We start from the raw sequence: 15,022 nt of genomic DNA, 5'->3' as shown, positions 1-15,022 counted from the left end.
TTTGGCAAATGTTGTTCTGCTTGCTGTTATGATAGTTTGGGTGTTTGGGGTTTTTTTTTTGTTTTAGAATTTCACTGAAATGGAATCACAATGTGTAGCTCTTCTAGTCTGGCTCTTTTACTCGGCACAACGCATTGAGATTCATCCATGTTGCCATGGATTGCTCTTTGCATGTTGTTCGTTCTTTTTTTCTTGCTGACTAGTATTCTATTCATGGATGTACCACTGTGTGTCCCTACTGTGGTTCATGGACACTTGAAATATTTCTAGTTTATTATAAATAAAGTTGCCATTAATATTTATATACAAGTCTCTGTGTAAAACATGTTTTAATTTCACTTGGAAAAGTTCTTGGGAGCAGAACTGTTGTGTCACATGGCAAGTGCATATTTAACTTTCTAAGAAACTATCAAAGAGTTTTAAAAAGTGGTTAAACCTTTTCACATTCTGACCAGCAGTTTGAGGGTTTCAATTTCTCAACATCATCTTCTGACTCTTTGATTATACATACCCTAGTGGATGGGAAGTCCTATCTCAGTGGGATTTTGATGTGCATTTCTTTGATGGTTACTGATGCTGGGAATTGTCCTGTGTTCTCATTTGTGACTCATCTATCTCTTTTGGTGGATGGCCTATTCAAATCTTTTGCTTATTTTTTTTTAATTTTGATTTTTTATTTTTTGGCTGCACTGGGTCTTTGTTACAGATTGCAGACTTAGTTGCCCTGAGGCATATGAGATTTTGGTTCCCCAACCAGGGATTGAACCCATGTCCCCTGCATTGGAAGGTGGATTCTTAACCACTGGACCACCAGGGAAGTCTCTCTTTTGCTTATTTTTAAAAGTTGGGTGTGTGTCCTCCTATTAATGAGTTGTGGGGCTTCCCAGGTGGTGCTAGTGGTAAAGAACCCACCTGCTAATGCAAGAGACATGAGACGTGGGTTGGATCCCTGGGTCGGGAAGATCTCCTGGAGCAGGAAATGGCAACCCACTTCAGTATTCTTGCCTGGAGAATCTCATGGACAGAGAAGCCTGGCAGGCTACAGTTCATGGGGTCGCACAGAGTCAGACATGACTGAAGCAACTTAGCAACCACACACGCATTAATGAGTTGTAAGAATTCTTTATATATTTGCATACAAGACCTTTATCAGATACATTTTGCAAATATTTTCCTCCAATTGGTGCCTAAGCACCAAACAGGTGTCAGCCTTGACACCTCTCACTCTCTTTCCTTTCATAATCCAACCCTCCTGACTCTGTCTTAACATGTATCCAGAATCTGACACTTCTTATCACCTCCACTGCTCCCACTCTGCTCCACCATCTCTCACTGGGATTACTGCAGTAACCTCTTAACTGGTCCCTCTTACCCCTTCATTTCATTCTAAACATAGCATCCTGAGTGATCACTTCAGACCAAAAGTCAGATCCTGTCATTTTTCCACTTGAAACCTTCCAAAGTCTTCCCTTTACTAAGTCAAAACTACAGTTATAAAAACATACAAAATGTTTATATTTTCATTTCAGAAATTATTTCCCATTTACATTTTTTAAAAGTAGACTTGGCAATACAACAAAATCTTTTCACTAAACCAAATACAAAAGATATCAAGCATGGCCTCTTGGATGGTTCTAATACCATTTGCCGTTGAAATTTCAGCCACTTTATAGTAAACACTACCCTTTCTATGGTTGGATGGCATCACCGACTCTGTGGACATGAGTTTGAGTGAACTCCTGGAGTTGGTGATGGATAGGGAGGCCTGGCGTGCTGTGATTCATGGGGTCGCGGAGAGTCAGACACGACTGAGCGACTGAACTGAACTGAACCCTTCCTAGGGCTGCCCAGCTTCGAAGGCAGTAGAGGAACTCTATGCTGAGCTCATGTTCATGCTCAGTCACTTCCAACTCTTTGCAACCCTTTGGACTGTAGCCCTCCAGGCTCCCCTGTCAACGGGATTCACTAGGCAAGAATACTGGAGTGGGTTGCCAGGCCCTCCTCCAGGGGATCTTCTTGACCCAGGGATCAAACCCACATCTCCTGTGCCTCCTGCACTGGAGGCAAATTCTTTACCTGCTGAGCCATGGAGGAAGCCCTCATGATGAAAAAAAATCTTGTAACTGGCTTCCACTTGTTAGTTCAAAGTTAGGTTAGCAACAAGACGGGAGTGTTATGTTATCAGGCAACGACATCAAGCAATCTGTTGTTCAGTCACTCAGTTGTGTCCAGCTCTTTAAGGCTCCATGGACAGAAGCTCACCAGGCTTCCCTGTCCTTCACCATCTGCCTGAGTTTGCTCAAACTCAGGTCCATTGAGTTGGTGATGTCATCCAACCATCTCGTCCTCTGTTGTCCCCTTCTCCTTCTGCCTTCAATCTTTCCCAGCATCAGGGTCTTTTCCAATGAGTCGGCTCTTCATATTAGGTGGCTAAAGTATTGAAGCTTCAGCTTCAGCATCAGTCTTGCTGTTCCTTTAAGCTTGACCCATTAAGTAACTTCATGTGTATGGTAAGTTGATGAGATGCTTAATGAAAATTTTAATTATAATAAACTTGTGTCATTTCTGCCAGAAATGACCCTTTCGAGTTAGCCAAAATGATTTCTAATGCCCCATTAGAATGGGGCATTTTCATTCAGATTACAGTCAGATGCTAATAAGGATAAAGGTCACTCAGGCAATGATTTTTAAAGCAAGTTTTAGAATTTATTTAGGGCTTCCCCGATGGTTCAGGGGGTAAAGAATTCACCTGCAATGCAGGAGACGTGGGTTTGATCCCTACGTCGGGAAGATCCCCTGGAGAAGGAAATGGCAACCCACTCCAGTATTCTTGCCTGAATAATCCCATAGACAGGGGGGCCTGGCGGGCTACAGTCCATGGGGTCGCAAAAGAGTCAGACACAACTGAGTGCACACAATAAAAATATAAGGGTTAGCATACAAAGCAGCTGTGCATTCAAGATGCACGAAAAAATCTTTCTTTGAGTCACATGTGAAGAAATAGGATTTCCATGGTTATTATTAAAGGGAGCCAGAAGATTTTAAACTTAAGGAACTAATGACATTTTATTTGCCCTCTGGGGAAATTACTTGACTTCTGGGAATATCTGTTTGAATTTTTCTGTTGATAAATTAAATGACCATGAACTGTAATACAAAAACAAAATCCAAAACCAACACTGTCCTGTGAACCTCTTGGCTCAACTGTTTCAATGCCATAAAGTCTCAGAGTCAAAGTCAGTTAGAAAAAACAAATCAAAGAGCCTGGACTCAAAATTACATATTTAAATAGGAAAACGAAGTCAGTAATAGCTCCAAGTAAAAACATTGTTTTAGGACATAGAACCCATTTGCTAAATTTCTAAATATTTTACTCAAGTGTGAGGAATGTGACACTTTCTACTATAAAGATGCCAGTTTGGTCTGAGTTACTGTGAAAATAAAAAGAAAGTCATAACATGCTTTCACAAAATTATTTCCTCGGGTTTTGCGATCTGCTTTCTGTTTTGTGAACAGCGAGAACAGAACCAACACCCATGAGTACATACTGCAAAAATACATAAGGGGGAGTGGAAACCAGAGAATGAGGCTGAGTTTATGGCCACCGAGTGCCTCACAGAAATGTACTTCTTGGCCTGGCAACATCCTTAGGCAGCAAGGTGTTCTCTCCTGCTCAAGGTTTCTGCCCTCAGCATCCCAGGGGTGTGGTATTATCTTAACCTCAACACAGGCTATGATCTGGTTTAAAAAGCAGAGTTTCAGAGAAGTCAGTGAAATTTGTTTTGGAATATATCGAGAAAATATGGCCTTGAGCCCTGCTCTGCTTTGTACAAGGTCTAGGCTATGAGAAATGCCTTTCAGAGAATTTTATTGAAACTGCAGGCACAGCCAACTAGGTTCATGTCAAGAAATGCTTCATTTTTTTCCACATTAAAGCAAAGGGCCTCTACCTCAACCTAACTAGAATATAATAACAATAATGATAATAATAAATCATGGTTGCTATTTATTGGTCATCAGTTTGCATGAATCTGTACTCTAGGGGTGTTCTATGGGCTATCTAAGTTACTGCTCATAAAATCTTCCCATAAGATAGGCGTGAACAGCCTTTTTTTAATAAATGAGAACACTCAGATTCAGAAAGATTTAGTAGCTTGGTACCAAAAATTAGTATGCAATATTGGAATTTTCATCAGATGCATCTTTATTCTAAAGTTTATGCTTATTGTTTCCATTTTCTTCCCTTCATATTCTTTTTTATTACACTTTCCTTTTCAAAGACCTCTGACATTTGGACAGGGGAATGGGTCTTGTAACTTCCAAATGATTAAGAGCTTCAGAGGGAATTTACTACTCAAATGGTGTTTTACCAGAGCCTCTTATTTTCTTCTTAATGACTGTCCAAATTTGACTTCTGTTTCCTTAAAGGCAATGTTAGAATTGCACACGCCTCCTAGACAAGAAGTCACTTTCCATGTTGCACTCCACTTCCAATGGCTGGCTGTCTAGGTTAGGTGCTATAGCTGACAGCATCATCTGCTGAACCTGTCTACTCTTTGTTCCTAAAGACACCTGGCTCTTGTCAAGGTCACTGACAAGTTTCACCATGCTACAGCTAGAGGTCAATTTTCAATCTTCTTACTTGATCCATCAACTGAAATTTTGATCAGCTCCACCTTCACTTGGCTTCTAGGACATGATTCTTTGGCTGCTTCTCTTCCAACTCCTGTGCTAGTTTCTTCTTGTCCTCCTAGTTTCTAAATAATAGGATGCCCTGGGGCTCAGTCCTTGGATCTCTTCTCTACCTACTCCCGGGGTGACCTCATCCATTATGGCTTCAAATCCCTTCCATACATTGACCTCTTCATCCTCAACCTTCTCTCTGAATTCTAGACTGGCACATCCAACGGCTGCTCATTTTAGACGTACAAGAGGAAAAACAGCTCGAAATCAAACTTCTGGTTTCCTTTCCAAACCTCCTCTTTTCATACTCTTCCTCATTTGAGGCAAATAGCAGTTCAGTTCTTACTGTTGCACAGGCCCAAAACTTGGGAGTCACTCTGGAAACACAATGTCAAATCCATCGACAGTAAATCTGTTGCTTTGGCTTTACTTTAAGACACATACAGACTCCAAACACTTCTCACTATGTTTCCTCCTCAGGAAACATGTTCAGCCTGGTTCAGCCTATTGTTATCTCTCAGATTACCACAATGGCCTTCCAAATGTCTCCCTGCTTCAACCTTTACCCCACTCATTCTGTTCTCAACATAACAGACTTATCCTTTAAAACAGAAGTAAGATCGTGTCACTCTGCTCAAAACCCAACGAAGCCTAGAGCTTACTTCCCTTATCCAAAAGAGTGTGCTCTCTGGTTGCCTTCCAGTCTTTGCTTCACACCTCCACCACGCTCATCAGAATCCATCTTCTCTAACTACTTCTCCCTTGACCCTCCTCAACTCGCCCTATCTCTCTGACCCAGCTTTATTTGTCCCTGCAGTATCTCTCATGATTTTAAATATTTCATATCTTTTTTGTTTTTTGTTTTGAAGTTTTCTGTCTGTTGAATCTAGAAGGTAAGCTGAAGAATGGCAAGGAATTTGTTTTGTTCACTTCTGTCTCCCTAGTACCTAGAACAGGGCTTGACCCATAGTATAATTATTTGTTGAATGACTAGCCTACGGAAATTTTGTGCTCAAAGGACCCCCCTTTGGCATCATCACCTACTTCCTGACAAGGCGGTCTCCACCTAACTGTAGACCTTTCCTCTTATGGCCCGATTGCCACACCTTCCTGTCCTGCCATTGTTAAGTATTTCCCTGCCTACAATTCAACAACAGTTAGAAGGGATCTATCGCGGATGCTGATTGCAGCCATGAAATTAAAAGACGCTTACCCCTTGGAAGGAAAGTTATGACCAACCTAGATAGCATATTAAAAAGCAGAGACATTACTTTGCCAACCAAGGTCCGTCTAGTCAAGGCTATGGTTTTTCCAATGGTCATGTATGGATGTGAGAGTTGGACTGTGAAGAAAGCTGATCGCCGAAGGATTGATGCTTTCGAACTGTGGTGCTGGAGAAGACTCTTGAGAGTCCCTTGGACTGCAAGGAGATCCAACCAGTCCATTCTAAAGGAGATCAATCCTGGGTGTTCATTGGAAGGACTGATGCTAAAGCTGAAACTCCAATACTTTGGCCACCTCATGCGACGAGTTGACTCACTGGAAAAGACTCTGATGCTGGGAAGGATTGGGGGTGGGAGAAGAAGGGGACGACAGAGAATGAGATGGCTGGATGGCATCACCAACTCTATGGACATGAGTTTGAGTGAACTCCGGGAGCTGGTGATGGACAGGGAGGCCTGGCGTGCTGTGATTCATGGGGTCGCAAAGAGTCGGACACGACTGAGCGACAACTGAACTGAACTGAACTGAAAGAACTGAACAATCAAGGCATAATTAATACCTTCCTGAGTGACTAGGGCTCAGAATGTAGTAGAATAAAAGAATAAAATAGAATAAAAGAAAAGTCCTATTTTCATCTTTAAGAATTTATCTTCACGGGGGAGGGGCATCATAGGAGTAGGGGATTAAGAGGTACAAACTATTAGGTATAAAATAAGCTACAAGGATATATTGTACGATATGAGGAAGACAGCCAATATTGTACAACAGCTATAAATGGAGTATAATCTTTAAAAATTGTGAACTCACTGTACTGCACATATGTAACATATAACATTGCACAGCAACTATGCTGTTGTTGTTGTTTAGTCATTAAGTTATGTCTTACTCTTTGCAACCCCAGGGACTGTAGCCCGCTAGGCTCCTCTGTTCATGGGATTATCCAGGCAAGAATATTGGAGTGGATTGCCATTTCCTTCTCCAGGGGATCTTCCCAACCCAGGGATCGAACCCATGTCTCCTGCACTGGCAGGCATTGGCAGGCGGATTCTTTACCTGCTGAGCCACCAGGGAAAGTGTTGTCGCTCAGTCGTGTCCGACTCTTTGCGACCCCATGGACTGTAGCCCATCAGGCTCCTCCGTCCATGGGATTTTCCAGGCAAGAATACTGGAGTGGGTTGCCATTTCCTTCTCCAGGGGATCTTCCCCACCCAGGGATTGAACCCGGGTCTCCCGCATTGTAGGCAGACGCTTTACTGTCTGAGCCACCAGGGAAGTCCACAGTAACTATGCTTCAATGTGAAAAGTTCTTAAATTAGCTTCATAGGAGGAAGGAAGCTAAAATTGTACATTTTCACTTCTCAGATTTCTGAAACACAGCAAAGATGAACTTCAGACATGTGCCCTTACCAGAATTCTAATTGGGGCAGGTTCTGGAAGCCATTTCTTCCAGCTGCCTTTCCTAATTAGAAGAGACTCTACAACCAAAACAACACGCAGAGGTTAGCAGGGCACTGAGCCCATGCCCGCACTTCTGCAGGGGCCCACGAGAGAGGAAAGAGGAATTCCTGGCTTCCGCGCGTCACATGCCTGCCCATGCTTCCCACTGCTGTATTAGATTAGCGTCTGTAGCCAAAGCACTGCTGATTCATCGCGACTGCTGCTCTACAGTGACTGCTGAGTCTCTTCCGGAGGCGCTTCTGACCAGTCGTTTCTGTCTCTGGCGTGAGTTTCGGGGCCCTTGACGTATTGCTGTGCCCTTTCCCCCCCGGAGAGTCATCCTGTTTTCATGGAAGACTCTCATTTGTCAATGTCTGTTTGAATTCCATGTCTATTCTCCAGGAGAAAACAGTGCTAGGCAAACAAAAAAAAAGAAGTATTTTCAAAACTAGCCTCTAGAAGAATGCCAAATTAACAAAAACAGAGTGAAATCATTCTTGTCCTTTAAAGCTATGGATCTCAAGCATTTTAATATGTCAAAATTATATTAATACACATTGAAATTACCTAATTGGAGTATTGTGCTTAGTAACGGCAAACTCGTGCTATAAAAGTAACCCATATTATAATCCAAAATTGAAACCAAAACATTAAACTCAAACCAGGTAATAGCACAATGACCATCATAAAGGATTTTTAAAGAGACTAATTTCCCCCAAAATATTTTCCCCAAGTCATTTTATTATATCCAAATATTTTTTCCCATCTAAATCCAAATTATTCCTTGGTAACTCCCCTAGCATATAAAGCCCATGTGGTTTATAAAATATTTATGGAATATATAATTTCTTAAAGGCTTTATGGTCTTGATGCTAGGTTTTATATTCTACATCAGTTACAAAATGTTGATTAAATAACATCACTTGAAAATAAGGACAAGGATTTTTGCTGCTGGCAATTATTTTTGTGACAAAAAATTAGAAATTGTCTGAACATAATTAATAAAATACCACATTGCATACTTTTGGGAAAAGGTCAGGTACAAATGGATTTAAATGATTTTCAGCATACTTACGCATACTATTGACACATAAGTGTGCTGAAATGCAGTACACTTGAATTTCCTGGGTCCAGCATGCATGTGAAGGATACGTGGGGAGACATGGGAGCATGAAATACAACTGGAAGCCTGGGGCCTGCGCTGCCATCAATACCCCTAGGACACACACGTTGTGGAGGCCAGGCCCTGCCTCATTGGCAGGTGCCTCTAATAGTTCAGTCACTGGATCCCCACTCCCACTTCCTCGCATCGGCCTCATCGCATCTCTGTGAACAACTCCAACAGATGGGACTGGAACTCTTTGCAACTGTTGGGCAGGCAATCAGAACCTAACACCCCATGACTCAGGTACATTTTTCCTGCTGGCTTTGGCAATCCGCCTTGTTCTCAAGATCAGGACCCACTGTACTCTGCGTTTGTGTCTTGTTCTGTTTCCTTGCCCAAGTCTCCTCCTAGAAACTTGCCCCAGCATTCATGAAGATGCGCCCTTCTTCTGCCCATCTACCTCTTAAGCCCTGAGGTCCTTTGTCCCCGCCACAGCTCCAAGAGGCAGCTGTGGTACTCTGGTTAACAATTCTAGTTTGGTGGACTTGTGGACACAGCGGGGGCAGGAGAAGGCGGGATGAGTTGAGAGAGTAGCACTGACACATCCACCACCATGTGTAAAACAGACAGCTGCTGAACAACTCAGGGGGCTCAGTTGGATGCTCTGTGATGATGGGGGGCAGGGAGTGGGCAGGAGGAAAGCTTAAGAGGGAGGAGGTATAGGTTATCCTTACAGCTGATTCACGTTGTTGCAGAGCAGAAACCAACACAACATTGTAAAGCAATTTTCCTCGGAAAAAAAAGCTCTAGTATGAGAGTCTGACAGATCTTTATTTCCTGGCCACGTGTCCTTGGGGGTCTAACTAACCTCTCTGGCCTCTGTGTCCTTACTCGTAAAAAGGGAGTATTAGTAGTGCCCAATTCACAGGCATCTTGTGAGGGTTTAGAGAGTTCATACATATAAAGCACTTAGAAGGAGAGTTGGCCATAAATGAGTATTCAGTGTATATCAGGCTTTATTAATAGTAGACCCAATAGTACGACATGAGCCAGCCCAGCCTAGTGCTTGCAGCTCTATAGGCTGTGGTCCTTCAGTCCTTCTTTCGGCTGCCTCTGACGCCTGCTGTGCTGGACGTCACCTTGGGCTGGCAGCAGAGTCCTTCCCCAGTACCGCCTGCTCTGCATGGGTAAAATAGATACCCCCTTCTGTGTGCTTCCTTATCCCGGATCCAAACACAGCCTGAGGCAGGCACTGAGTTAAGCACATCTCTGACCCCAGAGTGTTCTCTGAAAACTTGGTTGCTTTTACAATTTAATCATTGCTTCTGCATTATTCCCTTATTTGCCCCCTTAGTGTTCTACGGGAAAGTAAACTTGAATACAAAGAATGATACAAGATAAAGACTAGGAATGATAACTAAAAATGTATGCTATAATCCCTGTGTGTGTGTGTTAGTCGCTCAGTCGTGTCCGACTCTTTGCAACCCCATGGACTATAGCCCAGCAGGCTCCTCTGTCCATGGGATTCTCCAGGCAAGAATACTGGAGTGAGTTGCCATTCTTTCATTAACTTATTATGGGCTTCCCAGGTGGCGCTAGTGGTAAAGAACTTACCTGCCAGTGCAGGAGATGCAGGAGACAAAGGTTCCATCCCTGGGTCCAGAAGATCCCTTGAAGGAGGAAATGGCAACCCACTCCAGTATTCTTGCCTGGAAAACCCCATGGACAGAGAAGCTTGGTGTACCGTAGTCCATGGGGTCGCAAAGAGTTGGACACAACTGAGTGACTGAACACAATGCAACCTTATTACATTACATAAGTGGTTTGGTTTCACATTTTTCTTTAATGTATTTTACTTGATGAATTGGAATCTCAAAGTAAACCTCCCCAGAGCAATGGTAAATAATCTCTTTTAAAATCAAATTAGATATTTGCTTCATGCCAAGTTTGTTCATCCATGCATCCTGAAAGCCAACAGTAAATATATCTTAAGAACCAAAGGTCAAAGACAAAACAAGTAATGTCAACACTCCTTGTTTCAGTAAACATATAAACATGACAGATGTTTCAGCATCTCTATCCAGAGATCACGGAGAAATTACGTTCTGGTTTTCATAAGTGCTTTTGATTTTGTTTAAGGATTTATGTGGATTGAATCAAACCACCCAGGCTTCTCCCCGATTTATTCTTTGGTAAATAACTCTCCCTTTGAAGTCTACAAAAATGTTTTGAGGATATTAAAAATATTTTAGATACTAAGGTGGAAAAAATATGTAGCCTGAAAGGAATATCCCACCATGTGCAAAATACTATTGGAATACTATCACAAGACCTAAGGTTTAAGAATAACTAAAGGATAAACACAGTATTTTCTGTCACATATTAGCTACTCAAACACTCAGAACTGCCCCAAACCAGCATGCATGCTCAGTTGCTTCAGTTGTGTCCAACTCTTTGTGACCCCATGGACTGTAGCCCGCCAGGCTCCTCTGCCCATGGGGTTCTCGAGGCAAGAATACTGGAGTGGGCTGCCATGCCCTCCTCCAGGGGATCTTCCTGACCCAGGGATCGAACCTATGTCTCTTCTGTCTCCTGCACTGGCTGGCAGGCTCACCACTGAGCCACCAGGGAAGCCCTTAGTGGTAGGTAAAGTAACAGTGTTCTTTACAATCAGTGATGTCTTGAATTTAACAAAATATGGTAAGTTCTGGAGTTTCTTTTCTCTTAACTTCCCTCTTTTATTCCTTTATTGTCTTCTACTTTCCTAGTCCTTTTGTTTTTCCTCCCTTTCTCACCTGAAAAGGCACGAACATATACATAATATATATATGTAAAATGTATATATATATAAAATGTGTGTGTGCATATATATATATACACTATACATACAAACACACACACACACACACACACCTGTCTTGGACCCAACCAGCATCTCCAAGAACTGAGGACCTCTTTTCTCCACCTGTCTATCTCTAAAGAATCAAACTGGGGTCCTTTTTCTCACCCCAAGCCCAAGATGGCACTCTACTAAAAGTGGACTTCCTGCCTCAAAAAGAAGGGAGGATTCATCACTGAAGCAGTCGAGTCTTAGGACTTTTGTTTGTTAGGAGGATTTTGATTACCGATTCAATCACCTTAATAGCAACTGGTCTGTTAAGATTTTCTGTTTCGAATAGCAAGTGCTGGTGAGGATACGGAGAAAAGAAAACCCTTGTGCACCGTTGGTAGGAAAGTAAATCGATGCAGTCACTATGGAAAAAAGAATGGAAATTCCTCAAATAACTAAAAATAGCACTATCCTATGATTCAGCAATTCTACTTCTGGGCATTTATCTGAAAAAACCAAAACCACTAATTTGAAAAGATTTCTGCATATTTACTGCAGTATTATTTACAATACTCAGTACAGAAACAAGCTACGTGTCCACTGATAAAAACGGATAAAGAGGATGTGGTACACACACACACACACTGAAATATTATTCAGCCATAAAACAGAACGAAACCTTGCCATTCGCAACAATGTAGATGGAATTTGAGGGCATTGTGCTAAGTGAAATAAGTCAGAAAAAGATAAATATTACATGATCATTTATGTGTGAAAACTAAAAAAACCTCGGTGATACAGAGAACAGATTGGCGGTTACTAGAGGTGCAGAAGGCAATGGCAAGCCACTCCAGTACTCTTGCCTGGAGAATCCCATGGATGGAGGAGCCTGGTGGGCTGCAGTCCGTGGGGTCGCTAAGGGTCAGATACGACTGAGCGACTTCACTTTCACTTTTCACTTTCACACATTGGAGAAAGAAATGGCAACCCACTCCAGTGTTCTTGCCTGGAGAATCCCAGGGATGGGGGAGCCTGGTGGGCTTCCGTCTATGGGGTCACACAGAGTCGGACACGAATGAAGTGACTTAGCAGCAGAGGTGCAGATGGTTGGGTGGGCAGTAAGAGGTGGAAGAAATGAGTACACAGTTCTTATCTTTGTTTTTATTAAAATAAATTGAAAAAAAAGAAAGGAGGCATTCAGGCCCCCTTACTATGTGGAAAACTTACATTGAAAGGCTTTGCCGGGTGAAGTGAAAACACTAACTCTCGGGATGCTGGGTCTGGTTTATCTATCCCTTACCCATTCCTCACTAGCCTGGATGACAAAGAGGGGCTTAAAGCCTTTGTTCTGAACTCTGGGAATGAGAGAGAAGAAACTCCTCTCATGGGAATAGGTCTGTGGCCAACTCTTTGCTCTAATGAGCCTCTTTAATAAAGGTGCCAGCGTCCCCAGGGCCCACATACCCTGCATGGCAAACGTCTGAGTCCCATTGCAGCCCACTCTGCATTCTGTTTTATCTCCAGAAAGCTTCCTCTCGGCACTGCTAATACACAGGAGTTATTGATGAATACAAGCAGGGCATGTACAAGTGGCACAGGGAAGGGATCCAGGGCAACTACGACGCCTCAAATTAAATTCTCGGTTTGTAAAGACTTGAAGTTCGACGAAGATTTTACTTTGCTCACAGCTTAGTTATTGAAATGGTGGAACATGAAGAAATCAGAGTGCAGTTCCCTGAATCACACTTTATCCTCACATTGGATTGTACACAGATTGACGAAGCTTTAAATCAAGGCACCATTTCAGAGGGAATAAAAGGAAAAGGTTTGCAAATAATACGTCCATGTACAAAAGAGCTGGCCCTTGTTAGCACCTACCAATATTCCATCCAACTTCTCTCATATCCTCCCATTTCTTTACCCTCAAATCCCTTAGAATAGATGTTTTGAAAGGATTCCCACCCTTACCCCGAAAGAGCCTCGTCAGAACACACTAAGGTGGGGAGTTCAACTGGCAGCTGAATGATGCCTGTTTCTCTTTGATTCAAGCCTCTACAGCCTCCAGAGTTGGCAGGGAGCTTGGAGTTCAAGGTTTCTTGGGGACTCTGCTAGGTCTGCTTCCCAAGAGCAGCAGCTCTAACTGAATCCAGAGAGGAAGCAGGTGGAATGAATGTTCTAACCTTTTGGAAAATCTCCATAGCGTAGGGGGCAAAGATGAGAAAAAAAATAATAATTTCCCATCATTTACAAAAAAAAAAAAAACCTGTGAATATTTATTATTCATTTTTCCTGGAGGGTATTTCATAGTTTATTAATATCAAATATAAGACATGTCAGAAAAATAAACAGTTAATTATCTATTTATAGATTTTGCCATTCTTCCAGCAGTTACAGGAGTTGGCTTAACCTAGGTATGTAAATATCAAAATAAACCTCGGGAAAAAATTAAGCTGATTCATTCGGTGAAATTTCCCTCCTTTTAGCCTAATACATCTCAATACATTAACACATCTCTAGATTCAGAGTATGTTTTAGTGGTCACAATCTTGGGTTCTGGAGTTGAACTTGGGTTTGAATATTAGTCCCATTACAAGCTATTCAACCTCTGGCATGGTACTTAACAGCCCAGGTCTCACTTTCCTCATATATATAAAATGGGTATAACGATGTTACCAACTGTTACTTACTTTCCCTCTCCTACTGAATCAATCAAGTTTGGAGTCTTCTTTATTCCATTTCATCCTTTCTATTTGCTGGGAAGGTATACATAATATACACTGTATTCTTATTCTTTCAGTGGTTATACCTAAACTTTAACAGGCACACCTAACTGAAATTTTGTAAATCATAAACCTCTCTATACTTCTCCTAAACCATAGTAAACCTTAGAATGCTTTTACTCTGGTCTTTTAAAACTGAGTGCGAGCTGGTATTTAATTCCACCTTGATGGTTTTCCCATAAAATGGGTCATAGTCAGTACTATTATTTCACCAATTATTATTTGAACCAATCTTTGCTGATTTACCTACATGCCTGTCAGTTCATTTGCATTATGTTTATTCACCTGGATTCAATTTCCTTTTTACTAAAATGTACCCTAAATATACTAAAATAAATTAGGAGGTATTTTCAGCCAGCATCTATTATCAGGAAACTTCTGGAAGGTGACCACTGATGTCTATACTTGGCCCTCACACTTGAGTTCGAGATAAGCTCGAATGAAAATCTCAGTTACCAGGCATTTTCTCTCAGAATGATGATGTTACTACACCACGTCTTCTGATTTCTGCTGTTGCTTTTGAGAAGTCTGTTGATAGGATAGGGGGGAATTTTTAATTTCTTCCCAGTTACTTTCATGATCTATTCTTTGACGCTGGGGTTTTGCTTTTCAGTTTCACCAGATCTGTCTACATGTGGTCTCACTGGACATGTGCTTCCTGGATATTCATGTCTCCCATCAACTCTGGAATATGATTAGGCATTATCTTATCAAAAATTACCTCTCCTCAATTGTCTCTAGTCTTTCCTTATGGAATTCCTAGGTAATACCTTTTGTATCTTCTCACTCAACTTTTCATGTCTCCTATCCTCTCCTATCAATGCTACCTCCTGGATAATTTTTTCAGATCTATCTTCCAGTTCAAAATTCATACCCATAAGAACTTCAATCTGCTGTTTATCCTATTATGTGAATCAATTTCTTATCCATTCAATCAGTATCTTTCTCACTGCTAGACATTCT

At 41.8% G+C, this 15,022-nt stretch overlaps 2 protein-coding genes and 1 long non-coding RNA gene across 13 annotated transcripts in view; 1 reads left to right on the top strand and 2 right to left on the bottom strand.

Moving 5' to 3' along the window:
• Positions 1–15,022, top strand: part of GPR158 (G protein-coupled receptor 158) — a 548,344-nt gene that overhangs the window by 15,296 nt on the left and 518,026 nt on the right. The gene's annotated exons all lie outside the window — the stretch shown is intronic.
• PRTFDC1 (phosphoribosyl transferase domain containing 1) overlaps positions 1–15,022 on the bottom strand; it is a 104,959-nt gene that overhangs the window by 65,268 nt on the left and 24,669 nt on the right. The gene's annotated exons all lie outside the window — the stretch shown is intronic.
• LOC129557871 (uncharacterized) lies at positions 2,682–10,207 on the bottom strand. Its single transcript, XR_008686348.2, has 2 exons — positions 10,064–10,207; positions 2,682–7,758 (listed from the first exon to the last, which is right to left on the bottom strand). It is a non-coding gene; the product is annotated as an uncharacterized LOC129557871 (long non-coding RNA).

Source organism: Moschus berezovskii, chromosome 15 (assembly GCF_049115385.1).
Source record: "Moschus berezovskii isolate FMDL1 chromosome 15, NW_MosBer_1.0, whole genome shotgun sequence".
Lineage (NCBI taxonomy): Eukaryota > Metazoa > Chordata > Mammalia > Artiodactyla > Moschidae > Moschus > Moschus berezovskii.
This window is presented reverse-complemented; position numbering and strand designations above follow the sequence as displayed.